The sequence below is a fragment of the Oncorhynchus gorbuscha genome, linkage group LG15 (genome assembly GCF_021184085.1).
Source record: "Oncorhynchus gorbuscha isolate QuinsamMale2020 ecotype Even-year linkage group LG15, OgorEven_v1.0, whole genome shotgun sequence".
NCBI classification, from domain to species: domain Eukaryota; kingdom Metazoa; phylum Chordata; class Actinopteri; order Salmoniformes; family Salmonidae; genus Oncorhynchus; species Oncorhynchus gorbuscha.
The window spans coordinates 58,798,201-58,820,431 of record NC_060187.1 but is presented as its reverse complement, the minus strand read 5'-3'; the positions used below and the strand labels follow the sequence as shown (position 1 = coordinate 58,820,431).

Sequence of the window (22,231 nt, the reverse complement as noted above, 5' to 3'; positions counted from 1 at the left end):
GGCCAATCCCCATTCATTTGGATTTTTAACTCCAACCCTCCAATGTTCACAGATCAAGAGTTCATTTGGATGTAATATGACACTGGCCTGGATGTTAGAAGTGCAGCAAGACACACTGTTCTCTCTGCTATCGCCTGGCAAGCGGTACCAGAGCACCAAGTCTGTGACCAAAAGGCTCTTGAACAGCTTCTACCCCCAAACCATAAGACTGCTGAACAGTTAGAACCAAATGGTTTCTCTGACAATTTACATTGACCTCTATTATTTATTCATCTTAATTGTTTTTGCACTGACTCATAGACACACTTTACATATGCTTCTGCTACTCTGTTTATTCTATATCCTGATTGCCCGGTCACTTTCACCCCTACCCACATATACACACTGTAAAAAAGAAAAGGTTCCTGGAGTATCCTTTACGGGTTCTTCAAATTTGAACTGTGGGGGAACCCCTAAGTTCTTCAAATAACTCCTCTTAATGGATACTCAAAGTACCTTTTGGGGTACTACCCCCGTCCCCTATTATTATTATTTATAATAATACCCATAACAATAACACAATAATTTAGCTGTCAGTGTTTATTATGATTTTAGTGGCAAAACATAAAGAAATCCAAATATGAGGTAAACCTGTGAGGACAGATGCTGGGAGACGAGAAGCCAGTACAGGGAGTGAACACTTAATAAACAACGGGCACAAAACAGACCACGGACAGCGTGTGGACAGGGAAAACATAAACGACAATAATGCTGACACGTGGATGAAATAGAGGAACAGACAAATACAGAGAAGGCAATCAAAACGAGAAGGAGTACAGGCGAGTTCAATAAAGCGCTGATGCGCGTAACGAAGGGGACCGATGTGCGTAATGACAGGCAGCCTAGCGCCCGTCGAGCACCATGGAGGAGGAGCAGAAGAGACAGAGTACAGGTGAGTCCAATGAAGCGCTGATGCGCGTAACGAAGGTGACCGGTGTGCGTAATGATGGGCAAGCCTGGCGCTCTGGAGCAGGTGTGACAAAACTCCCTGCAGAGCCCCAATGGGTATATCCTCTGGCGTGTTGATGTTAATGTGTTGATGTTCTCTGTATCCATTGCCAGAATGATTTTGTAGTGCATGGTGATCAAACAGGTTTCCTGTTATATTCATCACAGATGTTAGGAGGGAATCCAAAGAACAGTTATTATACAGACGTTTAACAAAACATGCACACAACAGTTTCCATTCCTTGATTTTTGTGGTAAATGTGAATTAAAAATAACTGTTTTGATCATGGTTATCATACAGAAACAGTACCTTGTCCATAATGTAGAGGCCTATGGGATTGTCATTGAAGAAGTAACGGAGGAGGATGGTGCGTGTGATCTGCATCACATACTAATACCAATTGACATGCCTTTGTATGCCTCCTCATCTGTATACCTGCCGACACAGACACCAAAGTGAGCAGTTCAGTCATCTGCACCCAATGCAGCTAGCCTTCTACATATTCCTTGCCTTGATTGACCAAACCCTCCTTCCTTGCTCCTGGCCTACCTTGCTTGTTCCACTCATCCATTTGTTTTTACGGACAGACAAGAGCAGAAGCTCTGAGCTTTCCAATCAGGCCCATTGTCTATAGTCACTCACACTGTTCCTAATCCTGTTAGTCAATAAAAATGTAGTTTCCAGGTGAATAAAAATTCCACCTGTTGGTTATCCTAACTCTGGCTGGATTCCAATAGGAATTACACATCACCTTGCAAGGCAGCTTAAGGTAACTTGCAAAATTCTGGTAAATTTCCCAGGGTTTCCCGAAATCCCAGTTGAAAGATTCCTGGAAATCCTCCAACCAGGATTTTTTTTTTTTACACCTGGGAATTTTGGGAAAATTACTGGAATTATGCAACCCTACTTGCAGGCCTGATGTGGCCACTGTATTAGGATAAAGATATGCCTCAAAATAAGTCCTTATGAGATACAATATGTAATGTACTGACATAACAAGTTTAATTATAATGATAATATTCACTTTGGAACTCACATGGTGAAGGCCACTAACAAATTCAGTCATGGGTGGCAACTCTACAATTCACTCGAAAAATAAATGATATTGGAGGAGAGGCTTTTCAAGCTGATAACTCAAATTTGGCTCCGCTACAGCACAGGTTTCAAACTCATTCCAAAGAGGGACGAGTGTCTGTGGGTTTCCGCTCCTTCCATGTCCTTGATTGATGGATTAAGGACAATAATTAGTAAGCAACTCCCCACACCTAATTATCTACTATAATATAATAATACTATCAATAAGCATTTTTCTACAGCTGGCCATGCTTTCCACTTGGCTACCCCTACCCCGGTCAACAGCCCTGCACCCCCCACAGTAACCCGCCCAAGCCTCCCCGTTTCTCCTTCACCCAAATCCAGATAGCTGATGTTCTGAAAGAGCAGCAAAATCTGGATCCCTACAAATCAGCCGGGCTAGACAATCTGGACCCTCTCTTTCTAAAATTATCTGCCAAAATTGTTGCAACCCCTATTACTAGCCTGTTCAATCTCTCTGTCGTATCGTCTGAGATTTCCAAAGATTGGAAAGCTGCCGCGGTCATTCCCCTCTTCGATGAGGGAGACACTCTAGGTCCAAACTGCTACAGACCTATATATATCCTAACTTGCCTTTAAGGTCTTCGAAAGAGACATTACTGTGCTGCCGTATTCATCGACCTGGCCAAGACTTTCGACTCTGTCAATCACCTCATTCTTATCGTCAGACTCAACAGCCTTGGTTTCTCAAATGAATGCCTTGCCTGGTTCACCAACTACTTCTCTGATAGAGTTCAGTGTGTCAAATAGGAGGAACTGTTGTCCGGACCTCTGGCAGTCTCTATGTAGGGGTTTCACACTGTTCAATTCTCGGGCAGACTCTCTTCTGATGTCGCTCTTGCTGCTGGTGATTCTCTGATCCATCTCTACGCAGACGACACCATTCTGTATACCTCTGGCACATCTTTGGACACTGTGTTAACTAACCTCCAGACGAGCTTCAATGCCATACAACTCTCCTTCCGTGGCCTCCAACTGCTCTTAGTAAATCTAAATGCATGCTTTTCAACCGATCGCTGCCCGCACCTGCCCGCCCATCCAGCATCACTACTCTGGACAGTCCTGACTTAGAATATGTGGACAACTACAAATACCTAGGTGTCTGGCTAGACTGTATAGTCTCCTTCCAGACTCACATTAAGCATCCCCAATCCAACATGAAATCTAGAATCAGCTTCCTATTTCGCAACAAAGCATCGTTCACTCATGCTGCCAAACATACCCCTGTAAAACTTACCATCCTACCAATCCTTGACTTCAGCGATGTCATTTACAAAATAGCCTCCAACACTCTACTCAGCAAATTGAATGCAGTCTATCACAGTGCCATCCGTTTTGTCACCAAAGCCCCATATACTACCCACCACTGCGACCTGTACGCTCGTTAGCTGGCCCTCGGTTCTTACTCGTCGCCAAACCCACTGGCTCCAGGTCATCTACAAGTCTCTGCTAGGTAAAGTACCGCCTTATCTCAGCTCACTGGTCACCATAGCAGCACCCACTTGTAGCACGCGCTCCAGCAGGTATATCTCACTGGTCACGCCCAAAGCCAATTCTTTCTTTGGCTGCCTTTCCTTCCAGTTCTCTGCTGCCAATGACTGGAACAAACTGCAAAAATCACTGAAGCTGGAGACTCATATCTCCCTCACTAGCTTTAAGCACCAGCGGTCAGAGCAGCTCACAGATCACTGCACCTGTACATAGCCCACCTGTAAATGGCCCACCGAACTACCTCATCCCCATACTGTATTTATTTATTTTTCTTGCTCCTTTGCACCCCAGTATCTCTACTGCACATTCATCTTCTGCACATCTACCATTCCAGTGTTTAATTGCTATATTGTAATTACTTCGCCACCATGGCCTATTTATTGGCTTTCTTCTCTTATCCTACCTCATTTGCACATGTTGTATATAGACCTTTTCTACTATATGTTTGTTTATTCCATGTGTAACTGTGTTGTTGTATGTGTCGAATTGCTTTGCTTTCTTGGCCAGGTCACAGTTGTAAATGAGAACTTGTTCTCAACTAGCCTACCTGGTTAAATAAAACAAATTTAAGAAAATAAAATCCAGGGCTTAATTGAAAGAAAAATCCACAAATCTGCAAAAATTAGGTCTTCCACAGAAAGAGTTTGACACCTCTGCCCTACAGGGTCACAGTGACTCTGTAGGGCAGACTACAAAATCACTTTAAGTAACTGTACTCAAATATATTAAGTGCAACGAGCTTCCTCAAATGTTTTGACAGCACATTGGGGTTGACAGTGCCATGTCCACATCACCATCATAGCCACATCTTGTTTGAACCTTTATCATCAATGCATAGACCTCAAAGGATGCATTCATACCATAATGACTTAATCAGTATCCCCTCTGCTCCACCCACTCATCCCTTTGTGTACAGTTAGCCCATGTCGAAGCATGGCGCCTACTCTAGAATAGGCTCTTCTTCCTGCTGAGAATAGACACTGCCTATTCATTACTGTCCATCAGATTTACAAGAGATCTCCTTTCCCCCTCTACCTGGACACGCCTCCACTGATTACTGTCCAATAAAGGGAAAGGGGGATACCTAGTCAGTTGTCCAACTGAATGTATTCATACGGTGGGAGGGCTGAAATTCAGAGAGTTCAGAGGGTCCATGCAATGATAGTATAGGCCTTATCAGGTATTAAGAGGAATTATTCACAGCCCATGCATGTGGATATCAATTTGAGCACTTTCATCCAAAACCTGGGAATTGAAACCCATCTTTTCAACCCATTATAGAGCCTGGTGCGGCACTTTCCCCCAGGCCCAGACCATCCAGCATTCTTTGCCCAACGACAAATCACTTCATAAACAGAAGTAGTACACACAGCCAACTTTTACTGAGATAGATCTCCTTGATCCACTCCAGGGAATGCACAACTATAATTCCATAACTCAAATAGATATAGGCTTCCCTTGTGCACACCAAATACATCAACTGAGTACCAGTTCGGAGTACAGTACGTGAAGGCCATATTTTCTGCACTGTGTAGGGGTGCATGTGCGTGTGTGTGTGTGGGGGGGGATTGGTTTACATTGCATTTCTCAGCTCTCTCGTGACAGTGGAATGCAAAAACACAACTCCCTAGAAGTCCAACCATCTGCTTCACTTGTAATCGGCTTGTGCCGTATCAGAGTGTTTACAGTGAGACCAAGCAGTTTGAAAAACCCTCAGACACCACCATGAATCAATTTCCACACAGGACGTATGAAGACACACACAGAGAGCACACGCACATACAGACACATGCACACAGACCAATGAAGATACACACATGCGTATGGACGGTGGTGGAAAAAGTACCCAATTGTCATGCTTGAGTAAAATTAAAGATGCCTTCATAGAAAATGACCCAAGTAAAAGTGAAAGTCACCCAGTAAAATACTACTTGAGTAAAAGTCTAAAAGTATTTGGTTTTTAATATACTTAAGTATTGAATGTAAATGTAATTGCTATACTCTCAAAAGTAAACGTAAAAGTATAAATCATTTCAAATTCCTTATATTAAGCAAACCAGAAGGCACTATTTTCTTGCTTTTTAAATTTCTTTACAGATTGCACAGTCCAACACTCAGACATAATTTACAAACAAACATTTGTGTTTAGTGAGTCCGCCAGATCAGAGGCAGTAGAGATGACCATGGAAGTTCTCTTGATAAGTGTGTGAATTGGACCATTTTTCTGTCCAGCTAAACATTCAAAGAGTACTTTTACATTATCTTCTTTAGGAATGTAGTGAAGTAAAAGTAATCAAAAATACAAAACGTAAAGTACTGATACCCCCGAAAAACGACTTAATTAGTACTTAAAATATTTGTACTTAAGTACTTTACACCACTGCATATGAAGACACACACACGCGCATGCTGGCAAATAGGTTATTCACCCTAACTATGCTGTGTGTTGCTTATCAGCAATGACTTCATGTTTAGGGTCAAGCCAGAGAGCTCTGCCTAGAAACATGGTAGTGTTAATAGGCACCTCTAACTGCCGTGGAGGGTCCACATACATCAGACTTTAACTGCCAATCCATATCATTTATGGCATCAGATGAAATCTACAATAGTGGATGGAAATGTGAACACACATAACCTAAGATATTATGATTTCATAGAGTGATACATTGTAATTCATTTTTAAAAAGGAACAAGAAAATAAATGAATTAAATTAAGATAAAATACGAAATTGTTATTTGAGCAATTAGCATGTCACATCTATACTGACCAAAAATATCAACCCAACATGTAAAGTGATGGTCCCATGATTAATGATCAGAAATAAAAGATCCCAGAAATGTTCCATACACACACTTATTTTGCTCAAATGTGCACAATTTTGTTTAAATCCTGGTTAGTGAGCATTTCTCCTTTGCCAAGATAATCCATCCACCTGACAGTTGTGGCATATCAAGAAGCTGATTAAACAGCATGACCATTACACAGGTGCACCTTGTGCTGGGGACAATAAAAGGCCACTCTAAAATGTGCAGTTTTGTCACACAACACAATGCTACAAATGTCTCAAGTTTTGAGTGAGCTTGCAACTGGCATGCTGACTGCAGGAATGTCCACCAGAGCTGTTACACGAGAATGCAATGTTAACTTCTCTACCATAAGCCACCTCAAATGTCATTTTAGAGAATTTGGCAATACTTCCAACCGGCTTCACACCCGCAGACCACGTGTAACCGCACACCAGCCCAGGACCTCCACATCCGGCTTCTTCACCTGCTGGATCGTCTGAGATTAGCCACCCGGACAGCTGATGAAACTGAGGAGAATTTCTGTCTGTAATAAACCACTTTTGTGTGGAAAAACTTATTCTGATTGGCTGGGCCTGGCTCCCCAGTGGGTAGGCCTAATGGCCTCCTAGGTCCTAAATGAATCAATTCATTTCAATTGACTGATTTCCTTCTATGAACTGTAACTCAGTGAAATCATTGAAATTGTTACATGTTGGCTTTATATTTTTGTTCAGTATAGTTCTATCCTTCTAAAGTTATTTCAAAAGTGAGATGGAGTCTTGAGAGGGCTGTGCATGGGCTATGAAACACCTTGATTCTTTATTATTAAAGAATGCAGAGCCTCCAGGGTGCTTTGTCTGCTCTCTGCATACAGTACAATGAACCCTATGGCATTCATTCAGTCACACAATCCATGGAAATATCCTTTTGCTCCACTGGGTGAAATATAATAAACATCTAGTTACAGCACACGCATTCCACCCGTGCAGCTGTAGCCACCATCTACAAAGCAGGCCTGGCTTTAGTGATGCATATGTGCCTCAGTTTCAAACAGACCTGGGTTAATATACTATTTCAAATCATTTCAAACACTTTAGCTGGACTTGATTGAGCTTGCCTGGAACCCAATGGAACCAATAGAACAGTCATGGAAAGTGCAAACCCCTTCCATCTGCCATCCAAGGCAGGTCAAAGGAAACACTTATTGACTTTGAATCGTTTTTTAATGATAGCACAAGTCCATATGTCCCCATCACTTAAACACCATATTTCTCGAGGGTGCTAATAGTGATATTTATATTGGATATAGATCATTAAAGGCCCAGTGCAGTCAAAAATGTGATTTCCTGTGTTTTATATATATTTCCACACAATGAGGATGTAATAATACCGTGAAATTGTGGAAATTATGATAATGCCATTTTAATGTAAGAGCTGTTTGAAAAGCCTGAAATTTCAGTCTGTTTTGCTGGAATGGAGTTTCGGCCTTACATGGTGACATCACCATTAAGTAAATTAGACCAACAAGAAAGAGTTCCAAACGGCTCTGCCAACAACAACTAATTCTCAGTTTTCCCCTCCCCACTCAGACAGTCCTAGCAAAACTCTTCCTTGAGAAATTGCTCTTTGCTACGAATTTTTTTAAATTTGAATTGAAAACAAATCACAGTAAGGTATTTAATTGTTCCCCAGAAATGTGTTGATAATGAGATAAAAACGGCTGCACTGGTCCTTTAAGTTGGACTAAACCATAAATGGAAAATTGGGTGGAAATGCCAAGATGTGATTTGAGAGTTAGTCCAGGATTAATGCTTGGGAGGTTAAGAATGTATCGTAGTATGGTGACTCTAAGCGGCAAACCAGAGTCCAAACCAAACATCACTCCCGGATTACATTTGTCTATGGAATCTTGATTCTTGATTTAAAGGCCAGCCTACAGCTTGTACACTCAATGACATGATTATATTATATTATTATGAACATTAAAAAAATAATTCAGAGTATTACAGATAGGTCACTGGTCACAGTGGCTTTTATTTCACATGTCTGAGATCAGTAAAGATGGGGATCATTCCCTGGCCAGCTAATGGTCGATTTTTTTATGAGGGTGGGGACCACAAAATCTAAACTAATCATCAGGGGCCCAGTGGCTTGCGGGTCTGCATACCCACATCCATTCCCACACATGCAGTCAGAGTTGAGCCGTCTGTAGCCTTTTGGGGGCCCTGAGCAAAACTTTGTTGCAGTTCTAAAGGAATTTAGCTGCAATTCTATACATTTTGCCATGGGGCGGAGAGAAGATTTAGCAATTTTATAGCAAATTTCATGCACTTCTACAAATTTTATAATAGGGTTGAGATACGTTTTTGCAGTTTTTAATATGATATCTGAGTGCGAGTGACTGACAAGATCATTGGGGTCCCCCTGGTCGGTAATTCGACCAGGATAACTACAAATTCAGATAGCCGTCAACTTAATTATGCAAGAAATGATGGCTTAAAAAAACCTTAAAGCAAATATTGATATAATAATCATCGTATCGAAGTAAACTTGGATTCAATCGTTGTGTTGTCCTCCCACGACGACTCGGGAAAGCATATTAGGCTACAGATTAAATCAATTATTAAAGTGCATCTTTAATGAGCTTGATGCTCCTTTCCAATAAATACTGAGGATCTTAAATTCTTATTCTGGTGACATGATCAATGCTTGGATTCCTTTTGACAAATAAAATATAATCTCATCATGTAGGAAAACCTACACACACTGTATCTGTGAGCTGTTCGCTAGAGTGCATGTACCAAGACCAAAAATATAACAAAAAATATTTGTTGACAAAACCATTAGCAGAGTTGAAAATGCAATGGAAACCCATTTGAATTGTATTTTTTATTGGGTAAATGGGAATTTAACCTGCAAAAGTCATTATGTGCATAATGTCATCATGCACATCCTTTTATCCTCAACAAGTCAATTAGATGGAAACATCTCTGGTGGGAAAATGTGCAGATTTTTTTAAATATTAAAACTTGTCAGTGACTGACAATAACAAGAGAAACTGCTGATGCACATCCACATTTTGAAATTGCACCTTGTGTATTCTACTATTCTCATTCTCAACAGTCAATTGAGACTGCACCCACAAAAATAGTTTTATTACATTATTATTTATATATTTTTTCAGGAAAACAATGTCAGGATCTAAGCCTAGCAGCCCTCCAGTTGCCAGGTCAGATCTGGCAGTCATTCCCGATAGTCTGGGACTGTCGGTCCCGTGTCTCCTTAATTTAAACTAAGCTTTGCTCAATCCTAAAATTATCTGGCCTAGAATTGAAACAAATGAGATTTTCAGACAAACCCCCAATATGTTCTGTGGAAATGAGTTCTACAGCATCCATATTTAGAAGTTGTCAGACAAAACTCTCAGTTCTCAGTTTTCAAACCATTCAAAACAGTATCACTGTGTCTCAAAGGGTTTGTCACATTGAAATCATTGTTGTTCTATCTCTAACCAAAAATAAAAAGTATGTAAGGTCAGACACGTAGCCTGGAAATGTGGACATGGTGAGTTCACTCCAGGACACAGACAAAAACAAAATGGCCTCACAAATAACTCCCTGGAAACAAAGCTTGTTTGTTGGGGCAATAAGTAAAGCTTCAAGTCTTTCCTCCCCAGGTGGGTTTGCCTGAGTTTTATGCCAGAGCATAAACACAGCTGACACCTGCTCTGGCAGGGTCCACTGTAAACAACCTGAAAATCATCAGGGATGGATGTGCATGAACGCACACACACACACAGGCGTATGAAGACACACACACACACACACAGGCGTATGAAGACACACACACAGACCTACGAAGAAACACATATGAAGACACACACACACACACCTACGAAGAACCCCACATGAAGACCGGCACACACACAGTCCATTCACAGGTATGCTCCACCCTCTTGTATGTACCTGATAGAGAATTGAAGGTCTTGCAGTAAACCACAGTGCCTCGTTCTCCTCCCCTCTCTCTCCTGCAGAGCCTTCCACGTCGTCCATTGTGTGCAGGCCTACTGTGCTGCAATGTTTATCAGCTGGTGTGGATGGACCAGGTGTTTTGAATGAGGGTGTCTACGTAACTTCACGTAATGAGCACACATACACACACACACACACACACACACACACACACACACACACACACACACACACAAACACCTCAGTGATGGAGGACAGAGGTGACCGTGTGGATGATGGAGGGTGATTGGTGGAGGAGCCTAATAAATAACAGATGCACCCTGCTCTGGCTTTAAAGCTCCATTTTACAATGGGGTTCTCATTTTTCAACAAAAGCACCACAGCACAAAATACAATCTCGCCCCAGTGCCAAGATATCCAAAGCATTTCCACAGACAGAAGATAGATATACTGCCCAGGCGTACAGGCTTATTTTATTACCGTTTGGAGAGACGTGAAGCGCCTCAAATCCTAGGTTTGAGTTTCTTTCATGTGCAGAACTTCAGTCTGTCCTGAGCCCTGTACTTGCATTTCTTCAGGGAATGTGTTAACTAATCGTTTTGCGTACATGGCTCGGCTTACACCATTCTTTGGTTGAGCAAATGTCAGATTCGGGTTTTAATTCAGTTCAATCACATTCAAATCAAACAGAGAAAAAACCCATCGGGTTTCATGTTTGCTGAAGCTGAAATACCCTCTTTGGTAGCGGAATTCAATTAACGCAGGGAGATATGTTATTGGCGTAATATTCTGGGCTTTCGACAGAAACCGTTAATTTCCCCTTGTTATTTCAGTGTTTCTTAACATGGAACAGTCTGAGACTGCGTCACCACCCAGAGAAAGTATAAAGTTATGACCTTTCCACCACGTCTTTCAAACGCAAACAAATTATAGACTGTCAGGAATTCAAAAGCGACAGCCTAAAAAAAAAAAAAAAAATGTAAAATAAAACTCTACTGCTCTTAGAATGTCTAAATCAAACTCCAAGGTTTTTATTTTCCAAATCTGACAAAGGTTGGTGGCACACCACCCATGTACTGTGATATACTGCTATCAGGAAGTTGGATCACTTTGCAACTCCTCATTGGATATAGACTGAACATTTACAAATTAATTATCTAAATGAAAACTATTTGGGATTGTATTTGAAAGATTTCATATATGTTTCCATAGTTAGACCCTAGGTTATGTGGAAAGCTATGATATATAGAATATAAATGGTATCGTGCCGTTCAGTTCAGCAAAGTAAGACAGCACATATTTTACACTACAGAGACACCATCCTTTACACACGCCTGGAATGAACCCATAAACACACTTCTTTACTTTGGCTAGAGAGGTGATGACACTTGAGGAGGCATCCCAGCTAGCAATGAGTAATCGGCCCAGAAACGCCCCTCTTCCGGGGGGCATGAGCTGATTGAATCGACCCGGAATCGGGTGTTGGACTCGGCCCGGAATCAAAATGAATGACTGCCCAGAATCGGCCGAAGTACATCGGGCCGTTTCCGTCTACCGGAATTCTTCAGACTTTGCCGGCATCTTACCAGAATCTCCCCAGAAGCGGCCACATGCAAATGTAAATAAATGTAGACAAAATTAGCCGAAATAAGTCATTTTAAATATTACTACTATACATGTTATACATACAAATTCTACCCATCCACAAAGAAAACATTTTGTGTCAGAGGAAACACTGTACACCTGGTGACCATATCAGCATGCATGCGCCTGGCTCGCCACAGGAGTCGCTACAGCGCGATGAGACAAGGACATCCTGGGCGGTCTCCCGGTCGCGGCCGGCATGTGTCTCAAACCAGCATCTGTAGCAACACAGTTTGCACTACGATGCAGTGTCTTAGACCGCTGCACCACTCAGGAGGCTCCATCCACAACGTTTTTAATGCTTATCAATTGCCTTGCAAAGTATCAAAATACAACAATACTACACACCACTCTTAAATAATTTAAATTAAATGTTAATTGTATTTTTTAATCACAGAAACAATGACAAAATATGGAAAAACAAATAATGAAATATGAATGATATAAAGCAGCCTGTGTAATCATCTGCCAGAGAGTAGCCTCAATCGGCCCGAGCCCCAAGTAATATATTTGGGCCAGAAATGCTCACCGGAATCGGCCCAAGCTCAATCCCCACATCCTAGCCATAAGTAATACTGCCGAAGGCAGCCCAGCCTCGGGCCACATGACTTTGGCCGAGTCTGACTCTCAGCCAGAATGGGCCCAGATCCACTGTGGTAGCTGGGTTGTAATGATTTCGCCCAGACCGAGCCCCTTCTCCTCAGCCAAATCTTTAAAATGATTGACAGTGACGGCTTGACCTCATAACAGACCATATACTGCACCAGGTGACCCCCACAACACTGTCTGGATAGTAGTTATTCCAGTCACAGAGCTCCATTGGTTGTTCTTCCCTCACCGCCCTGGTTCTCAAAATAAATAAATGAAAAAAACAATAATGCTTTGTTTAAAAAGTAACATATTTTGGAGATTTAGTTTTCATTTAACCTGGAGTGAGTGAGAAAAAGGCAATTCTTGAACATGGGGTGAGACTTTCGCCCTAATTTGTAAATAATGTAAGTTTGTTATTAGAATGATTTATTTCTGGAGAAACCTAACTTGATTATTTAGCGGACATCACTTGCTTATATTCAGTAAATACATAAGGTTGAAATCGGAAGTTTACATACACTTAGGTTGGAGTTATTAAAACTCGTTTTTAAACCACTCCACAAATTTCTTGTTAACAAACTATAGTTTTGGCAAGAAGGTTAGGACATCTACTTTGTGCTTGACAAGTCATTTTTCCAACATTTGGTTACAGACAGATTATATCACTTATCACAATTCCAGTGGGTCAGAAGTTTACATGCACTAAGCTGACTGTGCCTTTAAACAGCATGGATAATTCCAGAAAATGTCATGGCTTTAGAAGCTTCTGATAGGCTAATTAACATCATTTGAGTCAATTGGAGGTGTACCTGTGGATGTATTTCAAGGCCTACCTTCAAACCCAGTGCCTCTTTGCTTGACATCATGGGAAAATCAAAAGAAATCAGCCAAGACCTCAGAAACAAAAGTGTAAACCTGGTTCTTCCTTGGGAGAAATTTCCAAACACCTGAAGGTACCATGTCCATCTGTACAAACAATAGTACTCAAGTATGAATACCATGAGACCACGCAGCCGTCATACCGGTCAGGAAGGAGACGCATTCCTGTCTCCCAGAAATGAACGTACTTTGGTGCAAAAAGTGCAAATCAATCCCAGAACAACAGCAAACGACCTTGTGAAGATGCTGGAGGAAACAGGTACAAAAGTATCTATATCCACAGTAAAACAAGTCCTATATCGACACAACCTGAAAGGACGCTCAGCAAGGAAGAAGCCGCTGCTACAAAACCGCCATAAAAAAGCCAGACTACGGTTTGCAACTGCACATAGGGACAACGATGGTAATTTTGGTAGAAATGTCCTCTAGTCTGATTAAACAAAAATATAATTGTTTAGCCATAATGACCATCGTTATGTTTGGAGGAAAAAGGGTGAGGCTTGCAAGCCGAAGAACAGCATCACAACCGTTATGCACGGGGTGGCAGCATCATGTTGTGGGGGTGCTTTGCTGCAGGAGGGACTGGTGCACTTCACAATATAGATGGCAACATGAAGAAGGACAATATATCCACATAATTTAGGCAACATCTCAAAACATCAGTCAGGAAGTTAAAGCTTGGTCGCAAATGGGTCTTCCAAATGGACAATGACCCCAGGCATACTTCCAAAGTTGTGGCAAAATGGCTCAAGGACAACAAAGTCATGGTATTGGAGTGTCCTATAGAAAATGTGTGGGCAGAACTGAAAAAGCGTGTGTGAGCAAGGAGGCCTACAAACCTGACTCAGTTATACCAGCTCTGTCAGGAGGAATGGGCCAAAATTCACCCAACTTATTGTGGAAAGCTTGTGGAAGGCTACCCGAAACATTTGATCCAAATTAAACAATTTAAAGGCAATTGCTACCAAATAGTAATTGAGTATGTAAACTTTTGACCCACTGGGAACGTAATGAAAGAAATAAAAGCTGAAATAAATCACTCTACTCCTATTCTGACATTTCACATTGTTAAAATGAAGTAGTGATCCTAACTGACACAAGACAGGGACTTCTACCTAGGATTAAATGTCAGGAATTGTGAAAAACTGAGTTTAAATGTATTGGGCTAAGGTGTATGTAAACTTCCGACTTCAACTGTAATCTTAAGAATATCATTGAACATTTGAGTTTCTCCATGCTTGTCTGAGAGCAGCACGAAACGGTGCTGAAATAGACATCCACAGCGGGAAGGCTATACACTGCATAACGTATTTTAATTTAATTTTCTTTAAACGACAGTGAGCGATTGTAATCTGAATAAAGGCTAAAATAATAATTTATAAAGGCCAAAATATAGCCCTGCTAATAGCCATGATGATGCTGTACAATGTGATCTGTGTTTGAAAGAGTACTTTCCAGTAAGCAACAATTTGTTTGCCTTCATTAGACAACTTTGTTCCAATATCTTTTGTAATTCAGTGATAATTATTCCCATAGTAATTCATTATGGATCCATAACTAAATCAACATCTGCATTTTGAAAGAGTATTTTTATCATTATTTTATAAACGAAAGCATAAAGATGCTGATTAAGAAATGCAGTAGTGTACAGTATATGCTTTTATATTTGGATAATAAAGCATTTAAAGCATTTTGAAGAGATATGCCACCTGCATTTGTTTATTAGGCTACTGTGCAGTCTGACAAGTAAACATAGCCTACAATACATACTGCAGTAAACATGGGAAAGTGTAGAGGGAGAGCAGGCCATGTAAAGTTTACATAAGGGAGAGCAGGCCATGTCCAGACATTCTCGGTGACCTCAAGTACCCTCAATAATGGCTGTACTAGAGAATGCGGGCACGCGGGAGACCAGGGTTCAATTCCCTGATGGGTGTAAGGAGTAGGCTGTCCTTGAAAATAAGAATTTGCTCTTAACTGACTTGCCTAGTTAAATAAAGGTTACACTAAGAGGCATAGTATTTCTACAACCTATTTTTTTTATTCTAGTCTAACCAATACCCAAACGGAGATTAAATAAAAATAAAAAATCTCATTGATTTATCAAGACCAGTCCTCATGCTTGTTTCAGAGCAGGGCAAAACGGTGCTAAAATAGTTGTAGGCTATTGCTTCTAACTTCAATATGCTCTTTAAATAAATATGACCTACACCACATTACTCAACACTAGAGAGACTCATGTTGACTACGGTAGGCCTATAGTATATCGAAAAATATGACGTGACTCTCCGCCAATAATTAAATAGAGAATTTTTCTGTAATTCAGTGATATTTATTCCCATAGTAATTATTTATAGATCCATAACTAAATAAACATTGGCATTTTGAAAGAGAATTTGTATCATTTTTTTTTTAGTGAAAGCATAAAGATGCCATTATTAGTTACATTGTTTTAGTTTCAAAGTGCAGACTGGCACTAAGAAAAGCGGGAACGTTTCCCGAGTCAACTCCATTATTAGTGCAATCCCCTTGGAATATTTTGGAGATTTCGTTTTCAAATGATGTAAAATGAGCGAGAAAAAGGCCATTATTGAACATGGGGTAAGACATCGTTACTCATTTGTAAATAAAGCCAGTTTGTTATTTAGAATGATTTATGTTTTTAGAGGGAGAAATATCAAAAACCTACAGTCATCTCATGTCTCTCCCAGTCGAGGCCAGCACGGGTATTGAACCAGGATCTGTAGGAACAGCTGGTGGTGTCTCAGACCATTGCACCACTCAGGCACTGTACAACACTGGTCGGGAGAGGCCTACAGTACTACAGTAAGAGCAAAATAATCATAAAATAAAATAAGAAAAACCTTAGTGTAACAACAGTTTTAGTAAGTAATACTGAAGTCGTGTAGAATTATCAGTTTCTATTTAGGTTTATATCGCCCATTCATTGTCAGTTAGAGACACAGTAGGACTCAAAAGCATAATCAGTGCTCCAACTCCCCCCTTGTGCTGGTCTGGAGCAATGAAGTGGTGACGCAGGGTACTGTACTAAACCACAAATGACCTCTAAGTCCCACGGCATGAGATTGCAACTTTCAAAGGAGGAACCACTGTAGGTTGATGTATGGTAAATATGTAACTTATTAATAGTCACATTATGTAAGCCAACTGAGTTGCAGTAAAATGTACCTCCCAAAACCATACACATACGCAGCCAGCTGGCCCCAAACACTAACTCACGTACACAGTCCTGTGCCAAGCTCATCCTGTTCTTTGATGAGAGCTGGAGCGATGGGCTTTAACAGATTAAGCTGGGCTCTGAAGTTTGGGGGCTTTAATTAGAGACTATTTACTGCATGTTACAGAGAGATGTGCTCCTACCACCTCCCACCCACACCAAAGCCTCCTTTTGAAGGGGCAGATTGAGACAGAGGAAGTACAAGGGCTATTTCCCACCACTAGACAGAGGGGAAGAAAAGGAGGCTGGTTTAAGAGCAGGAGTGGAATTAGGGGGGGGGGGGTTGGAATCACTCCACGAAACTCCCAATGCAACATCCCAAGAAAAACACTTTTTATATGTCGTATAACTCTGTCCTTCCAATTCCACCCCTGGTTATGTTTGTACTGACTCCATCATCCATAGCCCTGGAAAGCCTCAACAGCACGGTTGGAAAATCCATGCACCTTCAGTTTTCTGCTGCTAATGATATATGTTCATCCCAGTGAAAGTAATAAAGCAACGTATATACTTAAAAGTAAATCACTTGTGATATGGGTCGCCATTCCCCTTTTGTTTCTTACAGTCACCCAAGGTGAGAAGGTAACACGGTAGGCTAAGCTACTGTGTGAGCCGCACGCACCTCGAAGTGCTCAATCTATTCAACAGACCCATATCAGCTTTCCTTAAATTTGGTGCCTGTAAATTAGGTTCATGTGAATAGAGCTGTTCTATGACAGAGTATGAAAGTGAAAAGTACGAGCCCCAAGACAAAGAGAGCACTTGCATAAAATAACTAAATAAAAGGTGTTAATCTGTTTTAGCAGTCAATTGTTTCAGGCTGTCTGTTGAACAAGCCCAGTACCATTCACGTCAAGCAATGTACAGCCATCACCAAAACAAGGCTGGACCAAGCGTAGGCAACCATTGACGTCGTCATTCAAAATGTTGAAGCTCGGCAACATCATGAAAACATCACATATTTCACTGGCGAACGAGGTGAATGTACAGTAATTGAATTGTCCGTGTCATCTCATTTGTGAGCAAGACGTGAGAGGTTGAGGGAGTATGCTTCTACACATCATTAGGAAGGGAAAGTGTGGAAAGAAAGACAGCAGAGTTTCTTTCCCGCAGCATTCCCAATGCTCCTGGCTGGAACCAAAGTGGGAGCAGTGCGTGTGTGTGTGTGTGTGTGCTGACGGTGTGAATGGGGCCAGCTGTTAGAGTCGTAATCACGGAGTGTTCTGAGGCCTTTTCTGAAGCCTTCCCAAGACATTCCCCACATTTGGTTGTAGCTCGACCTCTGTGGGATAGGTGAGGCGCGTGTGTGTGTGTATGTGACCGTGTGGAAGTATGTGTGTGTGTCTATATCCATTAAGTTGGGCTGCACTCGGGTCTATCATCCAGCGAGACCGCTAGAGTCTTTTTTGGCACCAATTTTTTTTATTTATTTTCAAACCGACAGAAAGTTGTGGATGTGATACCATCCTATTTCAACATTTGGTATTTGGAAAACATCAACGGCCCATTTGTTCAAAACACTTGTGAGACTCGATTAATTTAGTTCACTTTCTATCGGATTGGGTGTCTCACACCAAAAGAAAACTCAAGCAAAGTTATTTTCAACCGAATCATATTGCAAGTCATCACAAAATGTGCCTCAGTTTGAAATCAGCACAGGGTTAAACATGCGAGTGGGTACATGTAACTATCCATGAACGTGTGTTTGTAATAAGAAAAGTAGATTTGAATGGTGCTTGCATTTGTGAGGCTTCATACATTACATTACAGTTGGGAACAGTCGCACTGGCTTCCTGTAAGGGCAAGGATAGACATTCCTGAAGTGAAACAGAAAACTGGGTCATATTCAGTCGGCACCAAATGGGATAAAACAGACCCAAACAGGGAGGGCACTACCTGAACTTGTCTAATAAGAAACACTTATCGTTTCCCGTTGCGTAGCGTTTTGCTACGGTGTGCCCCAATAAACCCAACCCCAGTATGGTAGGAGGAGAAAAAGTGAGACAAGACACCAACGTTATGTAGTACAGTTGTGGATATTAAAAAGGTTCCTTTGAAAAATGTCTGTTGCAGCAACGGTCCAAAGTTACTGTGACAAACTCTCTTGCTGGGTGACGCCAAGCAGCAACTTCATCAGCGAACATCTAGCAATAACCTATGCAGTTAAATACATTTCTGAACTGCAGGTAAACTTTAACATGCCCACACCTGTATGATTAACTTCACCCGTCCTAAGACATACTATTGGTAAAAGTGCAAACACCAACAAAACACCACTCCACAAATGTACACATGAACATACTCTATACTGTTCTGCACAGTGTCCCTATACATGTATAGAAACTCAAAAATGCATACTCTTGTTCGTGTTTTGTGCACACATGCTTGCATGTTCGCACAGGGACACAAACACGCATTTGCACACACGGGCAGGCAGCCAGAGCGTGCGCACACACAGCCACACACACCTCCTTGTTCAGCTTGTGGTGGGCCGGTATCCTGCGTTGACAGCGCGGACAAGGACTCCCATTGAAAAGTTCCCTTTTCTCCTCCCCCCTGGCAGATGTTCACAGTTAGCGGGCAGTTTGACAATGACAGATACGCTCACACGCCATTTTAGATATCCCAGGCAAAGAAGGAAGAGAAACCATGCATACCACACATGCTAAATGGATGGGATCGTCTTGTGTGACTCAGTTGGTGGCACTAGCAATGTCAAGGGTTCAATTCCCACAGGGATCACATAGACATACTAAAAACGTATGCACTCACTAAGTGGCACGTATTAAGTTACCTTACATTGCTGTATGCAGAAATCGACAAGTGAATTGACATCTATGAATCTCTATGGTACAGAGGAGTGACCGGTAGAATGCACGAGTTACGAAAAATCTTCACCCCTTCAGAGGACTCTAAATAAAACACGTCTCTTTATTGCCCAAATTCCAATCCTCTCTAGCACAGTGACCAGACTCCGGTGCACCATTCTTTGAAGAATCAAACATGTTGTTTATCCTAATTCCTAGAGCGGGCCCAGTTCAGTTGGCTCATCTCTCACCCCAGAGAGTTATGTAATAAGTACATTTCTCCACGTGGAGCAGAGTGGAGTCCAGAGAGAAATATGAAAGGAAAGGACATCCATCCCCCATTGCCCTGCAACATGTCAAACACGAACACTGTGTGCCTGTGCTGCACAAAACGGGATGAGAAAGAATCATTAATGCCCACTCTAAAACAGACAAGAACAAGTGCCGAGTTGGCCAAATACAGGGCCGCTGCAATAGCTACACTGCAGTGCGAGAGAGAGAGAGAGAGCAAAAGATTGAGCGAGAAACAGACAGAAAAATACAAAGGGAAAGAGAGAGAGCGAGAGCAGCTGAAAGCTATTATCTGTCATGGGAAGAGGCCGTTGCTGATGTGTTTCAGATGATGATGATGACTTAGTGGTTATGTTGCAGGTACACCATGTGTAGGTTTAGTAAAAATTGCCTCTAAAATCCCTTGAGTTCATGAGGGCACACAATAACAAAACGCTGCAACGGAAAACGAGCAGGTTCAAACAGTACCTTGCCCCATCACTCCGCTTCGGACCATTTTCCTTCATTTCGTGCCCGTAATCACAACCCTGGTCTCAGTCAGGTGGGTGGTGGGGATGATGCTGGACTCATGTCAGGAAGAGAAGATCAGCCTGTGATTGGACATGAGCGGCTAAAACAGATCGGAAATTTGGATTGATTACACTCGATATTCTCTGGACATTCTCCTATTTAAAACGTTGTTGTATCACATTACGTCAATTACACAGTTATTGAGACAGTCTGTTGTAATCAGGGGTGGAATAGGTACAAACTCACTCTGGATACAGACCATGTAAAATCCTAGGAATTCACCTTCAAAACCATTGCCTGACAACTCAAACTGAATTCTTCCTCTGCACTTCATTCGGAGCCTGTCATTGAAGTCGTTTGTGGTGACATCAAAATGAGGGGTGTTGTACAAAACAAAGTCATCAGCGATTGGATCATCTCTAACCAATCAGAGTATCAAAGCCAAACTGTTGAATTTTCAAAACGCTGCTTTACCCACGTATTTTTTTGGCTCTTGCCGAACCCATTAATTTCATGGATCAATCAGAATAGTTAGAATGTTCTGTTTGCGTTCTAATCGGTGGGGAGGTACTCAGATCCAGACTCATTGCGGAGAAGGAACTAGCGTGGTGTGATCGGAGCAAGGAGTTTGGGAAACCAGGCAATGAAAAAAAAACACTTTTACATGTCATGTTTACTTGTCTTGTGCAGAACAAGTATTTCACTGAGAGCAGTGATTTGTGGTGAACACTGGCCTATGCAGTTGTCTTCATTCATTTTGATTGGACACTCCCCATTTCTACATCCCATAACTGACTCCAATGCCACAAAGTATTCATTTTAGCTGGCACCAGCTTTACAAATGTGTCGAAAGTCAGTAACCATCGTTGGATTTGTCTGTCCCCTTTAATGTGGGGACAGAAATAAGCCCTTGTGGTTTGGATGAGAGACCCAGCTGGATTTATAGGTCCTATTTAATGTGGAATTCAGAACACCATTAGTGGTATCAACTTCAGCAATGATGACTTGATCTGTGTCCATCCATCTAGGTCTGATTAAATCAACAGGAAGATGTCATTCTGTGGCTATAAACTGAATCACTAAACAAATAAAAACGCATTCGCACAGTCACTCAGTCACCGCAGTGACTGTACAACTAAACTCCCCTGTGGACAATGAATGCTTCGGTTTATTGAGTCTTAATCCAGTCTTGGTTTATTTCCTGTGTTTACTAGAGTGAGGCAACAAAAAAAGACAGAAATATGAAACTAGAGGGATAGTTGTTTGAACAACAAATGAAGGGCAGGAATCTTTTCTCCAAGTGTTTTCCCTGGCCGCTCACATGGAAACCTTATGCACATCCTGAACGAAGAAGAGATGCCTCGAGCAGCACCAGAACCTCCGCAACACAAAGTAGATGCTCAGAGGAAAGTCATCAAAACACTGACGATGAGATGAGTGGGTGACACACAGGACACATCAAAACTGGGATGTAAACGGAAGAAAATGTCCTGAAACAGGTTGGGACTACCTGAATCTGTCCAATAAGAAACGCTTGTTTTCGTTTTCAACGGTTTGCCCTAATCAATAGGACCCTGTAGTCAGTTAAGTCAATCATTCTAATCTAAACTACCTGACTGTTGATTTCCAACCTTGGACACTGAAGTGTTTACAATAGACTTCAACATGATCAGTTGTGGCATCTTTAAGACTCCGCAAAATGAGATCATCTTTGTTGGAGTGGCATGAAAGCCAAACCCTTATGAGCTTAATCAGGACATGACAATGGCGAAGCCAAAGCGTAATGCCTTTTGTTCGGGAGCCTGCCAGAGAATGCATCAGCCCAACAGTATCGACAGCTGAAACACACCCACACACACACACACACACTTCAATAGAAACGCATCTGCATAGTGAAACATAACAAATTAATTACTAGAATGGAGGGACAAAAGATCGT

General features: G+C 41.6%; 1 protein-coding gene across 1 annotated transcript in view; it reads right to left on the bottom strand.

Annotated features, from left to right (window-relative positions):
* Positions 1 to 20,622, bottom strand: part of LOC123997592 (protein eva-1 homolog B-like) — a 72,787-nt gene extending 52,165 nt beyond the window's left edge. The window contains exons 1-2 of the mRNA XM_046301986.1: positions 20,575 to 20,622; positions 20,251 to 20,392 (exon numbers count right to left, since the gene is read on the bottom strand). The gene's annotated coding sequence lies outside the window, so the exon portion shown is untranslated. The remainder of the gene's footprint in view (positions 1 to 20,250; positions 20,393 to 20,574) is intronic.
* Positions 20,623 to 22,231: the final 1,609 nt, after the last annotated feature.